We start from the raw sequence: 16,575 nt of genomic DNA, 5'->3' as shown, positions 1-16,575 counted from the left end.
TTAATCTAAACTCTAAAACGATGCCGGAGTAGTCATTTTAAAACACAAATTTGATCTTGTAACTCTGGTTTAAAAACACTCAGCAACTCTTCACAGCTTTCAGGATAAAGTTAAAACTTCAGAGTTCAGCACATAGACCCGTCCCCACATGGCCACTGCCAACCTTAACCTCATGATTTGTTACTCCAAGTGGTCTCTTGAAACAGCATGTTATTTCACATTTCTGATTTTCACAAATGGTGCTTTCCTCTTGCCAAATCTTACTTGCCCTCAAAACGCCAGTGATAGTGCCACCATCGGTTTATTTCTCTCCCTACTCCTAAAGGACAATGACCTTGAATTCTATGCCCAGCATAGGTCCTAGAACATACCATATGGTTAATATCTGTTTGTTGAATAAATAAATGAATGAATGGTATATAAATATTCTCTATTGCCTTAAGAACAGCAAACCAAATACAATGGAGTTGTTTTTATCTTATAAAACTGAAATCAGTGATTCTGTGGCTAAAGAAAGAAGTCAGTTCAACTGGAGTCACACAAACAAAAAAATGCAGTCTCCATGATTGCCAGTTTAAACTGAATTAAACACTTAATGACAATTGTGCATTAATATCAGGAAAAAATCTAGTTGAAAAACTACTTTTTTTCTCAGTGCTTTACAGTTGTTTTGCCCTTAAATATCTTGATAGTAATTTTGTAGTGACTTGCTTTGTTGAGTCTTCAAAGCATTCAACTTAGAAACAACAGCTCTCTTCTCTTATTTTTAGTTCATTAGTTTATATAATATTTAATTAAATCATTTAATTACAAGAACAAGCACAACTGACATAATCAGATTTGGGAGAAAACACAACTGGCTCTTGGCAAACATACAACTCAACCAATGGGAGAAGAACTGTGTCAACATACTTGCCACAGAGTTTAGAAGTGGATGGTATCAGTCAGTTTTGCGAAAGATGTGGAGAGAATCAGTCCAGAGGTAGATGATTATGTGGAATTACAGTAAGAGGGCTTTTTCTACAATATAATTTTTTGTTATTTATTTTAAGACTCTGTAGTGTCTTTGAAGTCAGTTTTCTGACCATGAATTCTCAATGTACAGAAGCAAATCTATATGTGACAGGCACAGGAGAGTAAGCTGAACTGATTTTTGACTCCAGAATATAGCCTGGACATCTCTCCCTTTTAATCTTTGATATTTACAAATTCTTTCCTCCAAACACTAGAATACAGAAAAATGAGGAACTTAGTTTCTGGTAGGTTTAAATTTTCTCCTTAGCTCCTTCAATTTGAATAGACTGTAATGATGAAGATCAATAATCAAGAACTCACTTGGTTACTGACTTCTGCATTATGGCAAACCAAAGAACTCACGAAATAATGTTGTTTTCACTTAGGGGGAAACGGGAATGCCTTTTAAAATCTTTATGTTAATCTGAACCATTTTTAACCAGGATGACCTAATTACATAGCTCAAAATAAGAGCAATTCAGAAGTCAATGTACCAATTACAATTATAGAACACTGAGAACATCCTATAGGTGAGGTAGGAAACACACTTTTTTGTCGTAGGGTCATCACAAATTCATGAAAAACTAAACCTCCCAGAAAAACAAGAAGAGGGGTTGGTGGTGGGGGATGGGAGGGACTGTGTTCTCTCCAGCAGAGGAATAGAGGGAATGGATGTGAGGCAGCCAGACATTTCTAGTAATTTCAACAATACCTTAGGTAAGCAGTTCCCTAAGTAATCTGTACAGATTGATTTTTAAAAATTGGCAGACTACTTTTTTTTTTTTTTTAAACTTTGGGTTTGTTTATTTATTTTATTTTATTTATTTATTTATGGCTGTGTTGGGTCTTCGTTTCTGTGCGAGGGCTTTCTCTAGTTGCGGCAAGCGGGGGCCACTCCTCATCGCGGTGCGCGGGCCTCTCACTATCGCGGCCTCTCTTGTTGCGGAGCACAGGCTCCAGACGCGCAGGCTCAGCAATTGTGGCTCACGGGCCCAGCCGCTCCGCGGCTTGTGGGATCTTCCCAGACCAGGGCTCGAACCCGTGTCCCCTGCATTAGCAGGCAGATTCCCAACCACTGCACCACCAGGGAAGCCCGGCAGACTACTTTTGAAATAAGAAGCCTATTTCTTACTACTGTCACTCAATCTCAAGGTGGTAGAGTCTTAGACATTTTCTTCTTTTATTGTTGGGCATTCTCTGTCCATAAGCGACAGCTCCCCTGAACCTGCCTACTTTGGAGATTCATGAAGGATAAGTGTTGTTTTTAATTTTCTATAAGGCATACAAATGTGCATATTAGAGTATATCATATATATATCATATTTCTTAATATATCACATCCGCTATAATATCTTTTATCCCAGAAAGTATAAGTATCTTAAAGACGACAACATATCCCGTGCCATCAATATGTCCAAATTAGTTGGGGCTCCTAGTCCGTCAACACCATCAAACCATTATTCTGTGACTCTCTGCTTTGGAATTTGTCACCCATGGCCTAATATCCTCTTTTTCCATGATTCCATAAAACTACTGCATTGGGAATCATTTGCTTCTTGAAATAAATGTCTTCAAATTTTCCTTTTGCCATGGTCACTCTCTGATGAGGATTATTGTCCTCCCCATGAAGAAAGTGCCTTGCTTACAGATTGAACTCTATAATTGCATTTACAGAGCTTGCAAAGAATGGCTTTTCGTTTAATCCTGTCTTGCATGCAGGGAATTGCAGGTGGGTGTTTTTAGATAGTAGCTGGCATTTTGAGCACAGTTTTGTCAAACCCCAGGGAGGTAGGGTATCTGGAGGAAAAGCAGTTTTCTTTGAATCACAGTTGTTGGTCTCATCACAGGCTGCACTTACAGTGTGCTGATGGGCTGTGGACCCTGATACCAACACTTGCCTCTTTTTTCCCCTTCTTAAAGATTGCTGTTTCATCAAACCTCACTTTTGACTCTCAGGCTTAGATGTTTGACCCTTCACTGTTTCCTCTCTTACCCATCATGTTATTTTCAGTCTTACAATGGGAAACACCTGGAAGACATTAGCATGGTGGTTAACAATAGAGAGAGAGGTCAAGAGCTGATTCTAGATGAGATCAGAAACAAGAGTTTGGAGAAAAAAAGGAGTGTGCAGAGGACAAAAGAAGAGAAGGGAGGAAGGAAAGGAAACGTCTGAACACTAGTGATCTTTATCTTCCCCCACCCCCCCCAACTTCCCTATTTGATCTACGCCACTCTCTCCTTTCATCTCACCTCCTCCCACTTCCCACCACTCTCCATCTCCAAACAACAGGGCTTCCAGACAAGATGTGGAGTCATAGCTTCTCCAGCCAGCTCCCCTGACAGCCCTGATTCAAGGGCAGGCACTTGGCATCAGAAACGATAGTGACCACAACCACTAAGATGCAAGACTCAACACCAAATGCTTTCCTGGAAATCCACCACCCCTCCAATTACCCGTCACAGAAGCAGCTGCACTGGGTAGAGAAAGCAGGGGAAACATGCTCTCAGCCAGGCACAGGCCTCAAACTATAGGCCAAGAAACCACCATAGGAAGCTACATAGACCTCCAATACCACAAGCACCAGGAAGCGTTCACCACACGTGACAGCATCCCAGCAAAGAGGCTGATAGGGTTGGATTCTAATCTCTTTGTGGTCATTGGCAAGGTGAAGCACCAACCCAAGGGTGCTGTCATTTCTTATAAGCTGCCAAACCACCAAAATTTGTCTGGCTTTGAGTCACTGACCTGACAAGAAGTGGAGATGCTAACTTGACTTTCCTTGCTTTCAAAGAAATGATGTATCCCAGATGTGTGTGTAAAGAATGACCAGAAAAATGAATAGTTTAAAGACTTAAACTCAAACAAACAAAATATAACATTGTGACAAAAGAGGATTAGGAAGGGGAGAGGTATTATTGTTATGAAATATGCACCAAATTGTGTAGGCACAATGGGAGTATCCCCCACTATATGAGATTTGGCACTAAAAGGGACAGAAACCTTGTCACTGCTCATCACAGAAAAATGTCAGAACTCAAGCCAAGCAATGCATCCGTAGATTGCTGCACCCGTCAGTGACAGCATCCCCTCCCTCAGGAGGTGTCCACTACCTGTGGAGGAAGCCCCAGCAGCTGGGCAGGATGTTTGTCCAGGAGGACTGAAAAGGAGGGTGGTGACTATTTTGAAATCAGAGGAGGATGAACAGAAAGAAAATCGCCTCAACCTTGCCCCTAACACACACACACACACACACACACACACACGCGCACACACACACTCACTCTATCTCCCATTTAGTTCTTTTCCTGTTGAGCTGTTCTCAACCTCCCTCTCCCCACCTTCTGCCACCCCTCCCTGGAGGAATTTCACTGTACACAAATGAGGAGATATTAAACAAATGAATTGGTTCCAGACACCGTCACTAAATTGGGTATAAGTACCCACTTTTCTGACCCCATTCTGCATTTACGTAAGGAAGAACAGGCTTAATTGCCCCAATCCCACGGCTATGTTGACATATTTCCAAATGATTACATAACTTCCCCACATCCTTCGCTGGGAAGGAGTGTTTATCAAAAGCATGGAAGCTGACAGGATGGCATTATTAGCACGGCTCAGAGTCGATCGCACTGCCGATTTGTTGAGGATGATTTTAACTCTAGTCACTTACAGACGGGATGTTTCCTGACACATTGCCCTCACGAAGGTAGACTACATAATAAAGGCATGCAAATGGAATGATGGAGTGATTGCAGCGACAGGAGTTACAGTGGGGAGTCGGGACACGGTCTGAAATTATTGAGGGCTAACGATGAAAACATAATTTGGGGTTCACCTCCATTTGGGATTGTCTATTTAAGATGTATATGTGAAACTGATGAATCAGGAGACTGAATTCCAATGACATGTCCTCTGGAGGCAGGGAAAATAATTTCAATGCAACTGAACAGTTATGGGAGAGAGAGGGAGGATTTCTGTGATTGCCAATCCTGACAAAGAGTTCAAAGCCCTAGGAAGGGGGCCTGTATCCTTCATACACATAAAGGCGCAGAAAGTGTGTATCCATTCACGATACAGCCTGCATCCCAGTCCAAACATTCCAGTAATGTTGGATCAGTGTAAATATAATCAGAAATGACGCTCAAAAAAAGCACTAATACCTAACTTGTCCAGGTGAGACTGGACCACATAGAACGTGACTTATTTGTCAGGTGAAGCAAGTTTTTCTTTCACTGCCTTCTTAATGACTGATTTGGCCAAATCCAAAGAGCTTCTTTGTGGCCTCGCAACAATGCTTTGGCTGGAGGATTGAGGGTGTGAGGCCTGCAAGCAGGGTGGGGATGCATTTGCAGTACAGTCTCCCTGATCAGAGCATCAGATGTATCACATAGGTGGTGGCGGGTAGTTGGCTAAGGGAGTGGTGCCTGAAAGAACCAAGGTGAGACGAGCTCTCTGCCGCTCACTCTCACTTACGGGGGCCGCAAATAGATTCGACTGAATCTGCCATAATCACGTGGAGAAGAGTCTACAGATCCCACAGCAGCGTTGGCATTTGGGCTAGCGCTTTCCGCCCGAGTCCAAGCCAACTGGCTTCCAGGAAAGCAACTGCTCCCACATTCGGTGTTTACCTCTCTTCTGCGTCATCTCCAGCTTTTGATTCCTTTGCCAAAAGGTCTATTTATTGCCTGTTTCTTTCTTACCTCCTCCTCCCATTCATTCTGTTCCATTCTGCCTCCTTAGAAGAAGAGGAAGATAAAGGGAAAGATTTCCAGACTCTTTGATTGAAGAATATGATCCTGAAGACAAGGGTTGTGTTGCTTTGTAATCCACAGCAGGGAGCCTAGAACTGGCTGGTGGTCTCCAGGCTGGCTAAGGAACAGGCCAGGTCTGAATGGCAATTGTTCTGGTGGCATCTTGGTCATTTTTCACCATGTAGTACTAATTGTTACTTCTATTTCAGATTTGCATTAATATTATTTTTCTAAAGAACCCAAAGCACCTCTGTAAAAAAAATTTAAGATTTTTTTTTAATGATCATCAACTTTAAAAGCCATGCAATTGTCAAAGGACAGGAATATGCAGTTATAAAACGAAGAATAAATAGCTTATAAACATAGGAAAAGACGCTTTAGCATTCACCATAAAGATATGCAAATTAAAACAGTAATGAGATATTATTTTTCATATATTGAGATGGTAAATAACTATAGCAAAATTAATAGCACACAGAATTGGTGTGGGTGTGGGGAAACATACACTCCCATATAATGTGAATTGAAGAATAAACTGGTATAATGTATTGGAGGTCAATTTGGCAACACAGATACATTTTAGAGCATATTCGTTTTTTAATTAATACACTTTATTTTTAGAGTAGTTTTACGTTCACAATAAAGATGAGTAGAAAGTACAGTTTCCGTAGACCTCCTGCCCCCACGCATGCACAGCCTCCCTCACTAACAATATTCTGCACCACAATGGTACATTTTTTAAATCCATGAACGTATGCTGACACATCATTGTTAACCAAAGTCCACAGTGTATAGTAGGGTTCATTCTTGGTGCTGCACATTCTATGGGTTTTTACAAATGTATAATGACATGGATTCTCCACTGTAGCATCACACAGAATAATTTCACTGCCCTAAAAATCCTCTGTGTCCTGCCTATTCATCACTCCTCACTAACCCCTGGCAACCACTGATCCTCTTACTGTCTCCATAGTTTTGCCTTTTCCAGAATGTCACATAGTTGGAATCATACAATATTTAGTCTTTTCATATTGGTTTCTCTCACTTGAATATTCTTTTAGTAACATGCATTTAAGTTTCTTCCATGTCTTTTCATGGCTTGATAGCTCATTTCTTTTAAGCACTGAGTAATATTCCATTGTCTGGATGTACCACAGGTTATTTATCCATTCACCAACTGAAGGACATCTTGGTTGCTTCCAAGTTTTGGCAATTATGAATAAAGCTGCTCTAAACATCCATGTGTAGGCTTTTGTGTGGACATATTTTCAATTCATTTAAGTAAATACCAAGGACTACAATTGCTAGATTGTATGATAAGAGTATGTTTAGTTTTGTAAGAGACGGCAAACTGTCTTCCAAAGTGTTTGGACCATTTTGCATCTGACCAGCAATGAATGAGAGTTCTTATTGCTCCACATCCTCACCAGCATTTAATGTTGTCACTGTTTTGGATTTTGACCATTCTAATAGGTATGTAGTAATATCTTACCATGGTTTTAATTTGCAATTCTGTAGTGACATATGATGTCGAACCAAAGCACTTTTTACATACATTCATTAAACAAGTTATACCTTTGAGTGAAAAATTAACTCTGGAAATATGATAAGGTGAAAAACAAAATGGACACATTTTGAAATAAACAATCCTCCCATCAGGAATAGAGACATTTAAAATACCCCAAAGATCATGACACATACATATCCTGGTGAGTTTTTGTTCAATACCACCCAGATCAGTCTTTTTCAAACATTTTAGACAAATATATGCCCACACAAATACATATATAAATACCTATACACACATACAAACACATACAACTGAAACAAAAACTTCAGAAATCAATATTCCTACACAATATTCCTACACATGCTGTACTCAGTTTTACACTCAACTCTAAGCCAACTTAATATACTGTTATTTATTCTATTTTATTTTTTAAAAAATAGTTGTTGTTACCATCTAAATCAATTTCATGAACTTATTAGTGGGTTGCTACCCAAATTTAAAAATAATCAAAACAAAAGAAACATATCTTTAAATATGTAAATTAATTCATAGGAGAATCTTTAAGATTGATTATGAGGGTAATAGCACTGGGGGCTAAACCTTCAAACTACACTTGATCAAGATTTTCCATTTGAAAAATTAAGACATGAAGCCAATGCTCAGGATATGATTAGTTTCAAATTATTTAATTTTTATTTTAAAAGGTGACTGTCCATCTATAGTCTTCTACTGCCTCATCTTCACCATACCTAAAAAGAAAAATCTGCCCTTGACTACCTTATCATATTAAATAGTATCATATTTATATTTTAAACTTAAGTTCAAAGTCTCTAAAAACAAGTTCCTATCTGGGACCTCCTGTTTTTATTGACTTTTATCTTCTTGAAATGTACATATATTTTCCCCATTCCTTGCTTAATTGCTTCTTTCTTTTCTTTCTTCCTTTTTTCCTTTGTTTTTCCTTCCCTTCCCATTTCCCCCTTCTTTCTTTCCTTTCATGTCCTCCTCTTCCTCTCCCCCTTCTTTCCTTCCTCTTTGTCTTTTTTTCTCTTTCTCTGGTTCTCTCTGTCATTCTCCTTCTCTCTGTCTCTCATTTCTTTCCTCTTCTCTTTTTCTCTCTCCCCATGTCCATATCTTGCCTACAATGTCCATAACTAGTATTTTTTTCAATTCGTTCGTAAAATTTTCATTCTATTTTAAATATCTCTTTATCTCTCAAGTGTACTTTTCAACTTACATTCTTATGCCAGTGATTGTGAGGAATTATTCCCTCATTTATACTATTAGAGAGAAAGACAATAAAAATCTGCCTTCTTAAAGTTGTGTGTGTGTGTGCGTGTGTGTTTAAAACAAAACCTGAATTCTCAGAATGTCAGAGAATGCTACCAATTTATTTCCTGAAAGTCAGTTTTGACAGGGAGAAAAAGGGACAAGCATAGAACAATAGAAGAAAAGAGAAACACCCCAAAGGCCCCTGATTACAAAGAAAAGGGGTAGTGAGGATACTATGTCATTTGGGTCTAGCTCTGGTGGAGGAGTCATATATTCTTTTCATGAAGCTCAGCATCCTTATGTGAAACAACAACAACAATCTAAGAGCAAAGAATAGAAAGGCAATTACAAGTTGACTACACTGTGTTACAAGATATTGCCACAAGAGCCAGTTTCCTTTGTTACATCTTCCTAGAAAATCTTTCTAACCCATTTTAAGCTGAGGGTCCTGGTTTCCTAGAACTTAAAGACAAAATAGATTCAGGCAAGATCACTGCTTTCTACTTCAAGTAAAATCTGTTTCTACTTCGGTTCTACTCTGAGGTAGAAGAGACAGCATTCAGCTTCTGGTGATAACATCACTTTCAGCTTGGATTAAGTCATTTAACCTTCCTCCTATGTAAATTATGTAGAGCACCACCTCATGTAACTAGCACTTGGGTAAGTTGGAGGGTTAAGTACCATACAAATGTGAAATGCTTTGAAAATTTTAACACAGATTTATAAATACACAGTTTTTATAAACCGATGAAATTACCTATTCTGGAAATATAATCATATTCTACCTCCATGGTTTGTTACCCAGCAACAAATTGGGTATGTAAAAACTTAACAACTTGCATATTTCATATGCAAGATCAACACCTCCAAGTTTTCTGCCCACCACCTGTACCCTACAACACCCACAGAAGAGATCACTTAGAAAGGAAGGGAAAATATTATCATTTTAAACTAATTTAGCACCATGAAGGTGCTAAGTGCTGTTCAGAATAATATATTCAAAATAACACATGGAAATAATAAAATCCTCTCTCTCTTATTCCTCCCTGAGGCAAAAGTTTGATTAGTTTTTTCTTCCTCGGAGTCTGTGTTCCCCATTGTTTACCAGGTATTTGCAATGTCTGATGGGCAGACAACTTTTTTCAATCTTTCAAAATTATGAAACATTGACATGAAAATACTTTTTTTTATAAGTTGGTTTTATTTCCCCCTCTGGTGTCAGGGATGTGAGACTGCTTTGTCCGGCAGCTGGAGACAAGCTAAAATAGCTCACCAAAGGGAGAGGAAATCATAGAACAGAGGGAGGGGATTCTGAGGCAAGAAAAACCTCTCAATAAGATAAACATCTGGGGCCACATAGGACAGGTAATCTGATCGCCTGTGGTAGCTGTATCAGTTGCAACAAGTCCAATTGCGTCTCTGTTTTACTTTTAGATTTCAATACTTAAATCAAAGTTATTAGTCAATAAACAAAATATATAATAAGAAAAGGCTCTGAATTCAGTCTTGCAATAGGATACTGGAAATAAGTCTTAAGATGCAGCACCTCATTATTTATAAAGGAGAGGTTACTGGCAGGAGTATATATGTTACATTTGTACACTCTAGTCAAGTGTGTACAGAAGTCACCTGCCAATGCAGGGGGACACGGGTTTGATCCCTGGTCCGGAAAGATCCCACATGCCATGGAACAACTAAGCCCATGTGTCACAACTACTGAGCCTGCGCTCTAGGGCCTGTGAGCCACAACTACTGAGCCTGTGAGCCACAACTACTGAAGTCCGCTCACCTAGAGCATGTGCTCTGCAACAAGAGAAGCCACCGCAATGAGAAGCCCGTGCACCGCAACGAAGAGTAGCCCCCCCTCGCCGCAACTAGAGAAAAGCCCGCGCACAGCAACAAAGACCCAACACAGCCATAAATAAATAAACAAATAAATAAGAATAAATACAAGTTTCTCCTGAACCAAAAATATGGATTTCCATCCTTTTTTAACCTCCTAATCCTTTCCCCAGTCCCCAGTTTCCCAACATGTTGTCAAAAGGAGACTAGATTTAACTCCAAAATACTTTAGCAAACTCCAACAAAAGGCAGCACTTACCAGGGCACTTAGAGACTCCCTGACATATAGAATTTTTAGCTTAAAAATATATGTTTATATTTTTCAGCACAAAAGAGAAAATATTTTTAGATAGAAAGCCTTACTTAAGTAGCTACATGCATAATGACACATATGTCCTTCCATCCCTGTGAATGAAATAACAGCTCCAGTCAGCCATTCTATTTTTTAACACCTCTGAAGACTTATTTGTAAATGTATGAGTTACATTATAAGGGACATGTCAAATCATAGTTTGATAATGAAGTTTTGGATGTACTGGTTTTGTAATTATACCCAGTAGATGTGTACTCATGTTCACCTGGCTTTATTTTCTTGATTTTGTGTGCACATACATATGTATGTGTGTGTATTTCATATCTTTGTTTTGAGTATAACTGCTACAAGAGTCCTGATGCCTTGGTGTCACTGGAAGTTTTATTGTACCTATATATACTGTACAAGAGTGATGGGAATATGGGGTTAGACGAATAGAAAATAAAATCCCAATCCTTAATTTTTGCTGTGCAACTGGCTTCTTAGCCACCAAAGGTGTGGGTGTTCTGTCAAACATGGGTTGTTGGCTGCCTGTTTCTACCAGCTGCTATAGTGGTGATTTCATATCATGGACTTCTTTGTTGACAGATAGGTACATGCTGCTATTAGACACTGTGTCTGAGGGTTTTCCTGCAGAAAAGTAAAGAAAGCACATTAGGAGCACACACAGCTCCTGCACCAAACCAACAACACTTTGGATAATGATACTTGTCATTGGCTTAAAGTAACAAGGAGTAATTCAGTTCCCATATGTTTATATAAAATTTCTCACAAAATGGACTCTTTCCTGGGCCAAGTTCATTTAACTTTACAAAACGTAGTGACTTCCAACTGGCAGATCTTGAAAACAGCCCCACAACTAATCAAACAAAAACAGTAAACTTAGCGGGGAAGTTAGCAGGAAGGTGGAGGTTATGTCTATAGACACATGTAAATGTACACATGTGTGTTAATATTTAACTGCTATTTCTGATGCGTGATGTCAAATGACAAATGAGGCTATAATTTGAGGTGTGATTTCACTCACTCTGCATGTATCTTTTTCCTGTTTAACTTTCAAAAGCCAATTTAAGGGACAGCGGAGGTGTTTCCTCAGCAGTAACCCAGCCCTGTGTACAGGGCTAAGGCCACAGCACAGGATAAGCAAAGCCCAAAATGTGGTCTGCAGGGGACCATAGCACACCAAACAGAGGCTGGATTTCCCTCGTATTTATGAAATGTCTCTCTGCTCCTGAAAAAAGAAAAGGAAACAATTGCATCCCCCTCCTTCCTGCTCTCCTGTTAGGTAGGTCTCTGAGTCAATTTTCATAGGGATACTTTTTGGCAGAGACCCTGTTCTGTTGCTTCTAGTAGACATTTGACATGCCCTTACAAAATAACATTTCTGAATTTTAGGATTTTTCCATCTCTTTGTGAAGGCCCCATCACATCCCCTCAATCCTATAGATAAAAATAATCAAATATTAGATATGAAGCGGCCTCAGAGATCATCTAAAGAGTTTAACTTCTTCATTTTGTGAATGGGAAATTGAATTCGAGAGAAGTAAGTGAAGCCTAAGGTCCCACAGTCAATTCCTGGCAGAATAACAAGAATGACAGCCGGGTCTCCTGACTCCAAAGTCTGGATTGGTTTTCCTTGAATGTTGCTTCTGGGGTGCCCCACGTAAAGCAACCATACGATTGCTTTGATTTGCTGGTCCTTTCGTGATTTGTAAGGGCAAACCCATCTTTCATTTTGATATCATATGTATCTTGAACAGGAATGTATACACCAGCAGGTATTTAAGAAATGTTTGATAGAATGAAGAAGTGTCTCGCGTCCTCTGTGAAAAATGCTTTTTTTTCCTTAATTTTTTCATATGATGAAAAGAATACCAAAAAAATCAAGGAAAGGAAAGTAGAAAAGCTGTCCTCTGTAAAGTAACCCTCTCTCCAAGCCTGGATGTTGTGAATTTATGGTTAGCCTTTTTAGCTTTTTGCTTACCCTCTGAGCTTAGTATCCTTTCTCTACACTTAAGCTTGGGACATAAAATTTCAGTATCCCATTTGCAAGGGTGAAGGAGTTAAAAATAAATAGTGTTCTCAAGACTGCACAGCAATCACTGTGACTGTTTTTAAGTGTAGCGAAAAGATGCCTCCCTTACTTTCTAGAACACGCAACCACTTCAGTTTATAAACATCTGTAGGACCATGGGGTGTTGCTTTCCCTCTATTTATGAATGTTTGATGCAACAGCAAAGCACTTCCAATCCTGCTGCTTTGGTGTGAAACTGTGCAGAAATATTGCCTGGTACGTGTGGAATATAAGACAGATTTTTCAAAATACAACATGGCAGTCAGAAGCATTCATTTTGTTTAGTCTGTGTGGCATTTGGGGGACATTCCCATCAGGGAGACATTGTTTAAATGCAAGTTATTCCCTTGAATTGGGGGCAAATGTTCATCCTACAAAACCGTAGGGTAAAAAAGTCTGGAGGCTTACTTTTAAGGATTTTATTTAATATATACAAACCAAGAAAAATACTACATAATCAGTGTAAGTGCAATTATTTTATTAATACGATGTAAAATATATTCCTAGGCAAATATTTCTATAAAAGTTAAAGCAGTATGTGAGAATTGTGACAATTTTAAAAGCCCCACATAGTTAGGATATTTCATTTTCTGTACTTTTTGTTCAAATGCCAGATTTTTTTCTTTTCCCTTTTAAGAAATCCCAGTTATTACCAAGCAAAAGATGCAAGGGCACTTAATGACAAACATTTTAACTTCAAAGCCAAAAGGTAGACCAAAATAGAAAATAAATTGGGTTTCAATGAATCATTTCACCCACTAATACAAGCTGTGCTGAGGCTGCATCAGACCTTGGCTTGATAAAGGAAAACTTTGAAATAATCAATGTGACTGCCACTCAAGGGTAAGAAACGCTTAATTTTTTATATAATTGAGAATTTTTTGATTGTCAAAAGAACATACTTCATGTGTTCCTAAAAATAACATGCAATACCTTACTGTAACATCCAAGAAGCTTATTTCATTTTTATATGCTGCATGCGTTATTAATTGTATTATTAATATTAATAATGAAATAAAACACTAATCAATGCTCCATTCCCAACAATTCATAATTAAATAAATGCCACATTCCTGATTGTGCTAAGGCCAATTAAATCTAATTTCTCTTCTGTTTCCATACATAGGCTATCTGGGGGTAATTAATTGCCACCAACTGCCTTCCTCTTAGAGGATTTCTGAAACTGGTAGCACAACATGTGCCCCAGAGACCAAACAGTGCCTAATGCTGTTTAGGATGTTCACGGTTCTTTAATGACCAGAGTAAATTTTTTCTCTCCATAAACTGCCGTTCATTTTGTCTCTCTCTTGTGCATAGAACTATTCAGGGTTCTGGGTTTCATTAACAAATTCAGACTACACAGAAAGCCACAGGCAAGGCAGGAGGGTCATCCCTTCAGGGGATACCAGCTCCAGGAGTGGCAACCTCAGCCCAAAAAGTCTATGCCAGGACAAAAAATTCCAAATGGGTCCAGTTTAAATGAATAATTTTCCAATTCTATCAGAAAATAACCTACCACTTGGAGAAGGTATTCGGGAAAGGTGAGTTACAGTTTTTATTCTTTAGAATTAAACTTTGAAAGAGGTCTCAGAGTGACCCAATAATTGTTAAAATATGTTTTCAGTGGAAATATTAGAAACTGTGTGCAGGGATAGAAACTTGATCATGCATAGATTCATAAATTCTTAAAGCTGGAAGGAACCACAAGAGGTTAAACAACCAACCTTCTCTTAAGGACAGGCTGCTTCTAGCCTATTCCTAACAAATGAAGATCAAATCTATTTTTAAAATCTCAGCAACAGAATATACCTCTCTTGCTACCTAATCTGACATCTAATCATCCCATTATAAAAAATAATGCATTTAATCTCAAATCATCCTGCTGGACCAGTTTACTGGGCAAGAAGGAACACAGTTTTTTTCCCATCTTTAGATAAGAACTCTTTAGAGGTAAAGATTATTCAGCCTCACCGTTCTCTTCTGTAAGCTACGTATCTCAATCCCTTAACTTTTCTGCCCAAATTCCCCACACCACTCTTCATTTGTAGACGCTAGACTGAGAAAAGCTCATAAGCTGAGCAGTACTGAACACAAAGATTGTTTTATACCCCCTAAGCTAGACTATTTTAATAGTTACAGTACCTTGCTTGATTTTCAGATACTTCTGTTTTGCTGTCAACTGGCTTACTATCCACAATGAAAGCTTTTTGCTACACCTGCAAAGATTTAGGCATCCCCCATCCCATGTGTGTGTCTTACCCAAGGGCACCTCCTCTTTCTGAATCTCTTTCTACTTATCTCTGATGATGCCTCGCAATTTACAGAAGTCACCCTTAATTTGGATGCTTGCTTTCAGGGTCGTCCTCACGCTTGGGGTCAGTTTCTCTCTATTCCTTTCTTTTAGATACTTACAAAAATATTAGACAAAAATGGTACATGAGTGACTCCTAAAGAATTCCCCTAGCTTGAAGCTGATTTACTGATAACAACTCTTCAAATAGACTCTTCATTTAACCTCTTCATGCTGTTATTTTCTATTTCATCTGAATTTTCACATTACATGTACCTATATACCCTCGGTGAAACGCTGTGAGGATGTATTTATTATAAAACGTGTGTATGTTTCTCTGTGGGAATATACAGTAAATTAAGATGTCCTTCTGAGATCAGTAAAGCTGTGACCTGGAATGCTAGAGCATTTAACCACAGGTTTCATCCAACTTCCTTTGTAAATCACCTTGGGCATGTGCTTTCTGAAATATGTACGTGAATTATTGCCTTATTTTCATACTGTGGGTATTGTTTATTATGGAAGGGCCATTAACCCTGTAAGATGCAGATAATCTTCCACTTGCTTGTCTACAGCAGAAGATCATTTACTGTCACACTGATTAAATATATTATGACAGCAAAGCTAGTAATGCGCAAGGTATGGGCAAAGAAAGAACATGCTTCATGCACTTTCTCTGCCGTTCTCTGCAGAACAGTTTCTGTATCTAATTTGGTACTTTTCAAATAAAGAATATCACATTACCAGAAGCCATTTTACCCTCCTATGCTCACATACATTGGTCTCCAGAGAAAACCTAGATAACGGATTTCTATAGAAATTGTACTTACAGAGTAACACTCCTGATTAAGTTTATTATTAGTGCCCAGAGTATGTGTACTCTTGATGCCTCAAACGCTGAACTCAAGGTTTCTCCTTCAGTACGAGCAATAAAACAAACCTCGGGCTGACCTTCCTCAAGACAAATGCTAAAATAATGGTATTCCCCAACTTACTTTTAAACCTAAGCCTGCAACGAAAGCTTGAACGTGATCCACGAGGGTACACAAGGACGCATCTCACATATACATGTACATAAATATACATTACAAATTACATTTTCTACATCCTGTCTCTATACGCATACACATAAGCTGCTATAATTTAGTTATTTACTATGTACTACTAGTCGTGTAAAATGTCATTTTCTAAGAATACATCCGAGGCTTAAGTCAGCAGTTTTATGATATCATCTGCACTGGGAAAACATTAAAGGCTCAATATTTAATAAACATAATAAACATCCCCATGAAACAAATTGTTCATAAACTACCTGTTTAATTTTTCAGGGTTCCTGAACCACATATTTTCTTATTAGTTGTGAGCCTGCTGGGTTGGAGGATAGATAGGGCCTGTCAGGGATAGAATATAATGTAGCAGTTTTATGAATTATTTCTGTGAGGAAAAGCCTATTACAGCTGACAAGAGGGTGATGATATTAGCCCATCATCATTCAGATGGCACCACCC

The sequence above is a fragment of the Eubalaena glacialis genome, chromosome 2 (genome assembly GCF_028564815.1).
Source record: "Eubalaena glacialis isolate mEubGla1 chromosome 2, mEubGla1.1.hap2.+ XY, whole genome shotgun sequence".
NCBI lineage: Eukaryota > Metazoa > Chordata > Mammalia > Artiodactyla > Balaenidae > Eubalaena > Eubalaena glacialis.
This window is presented reverse-complemented; position numbering follows the sequence as displayed.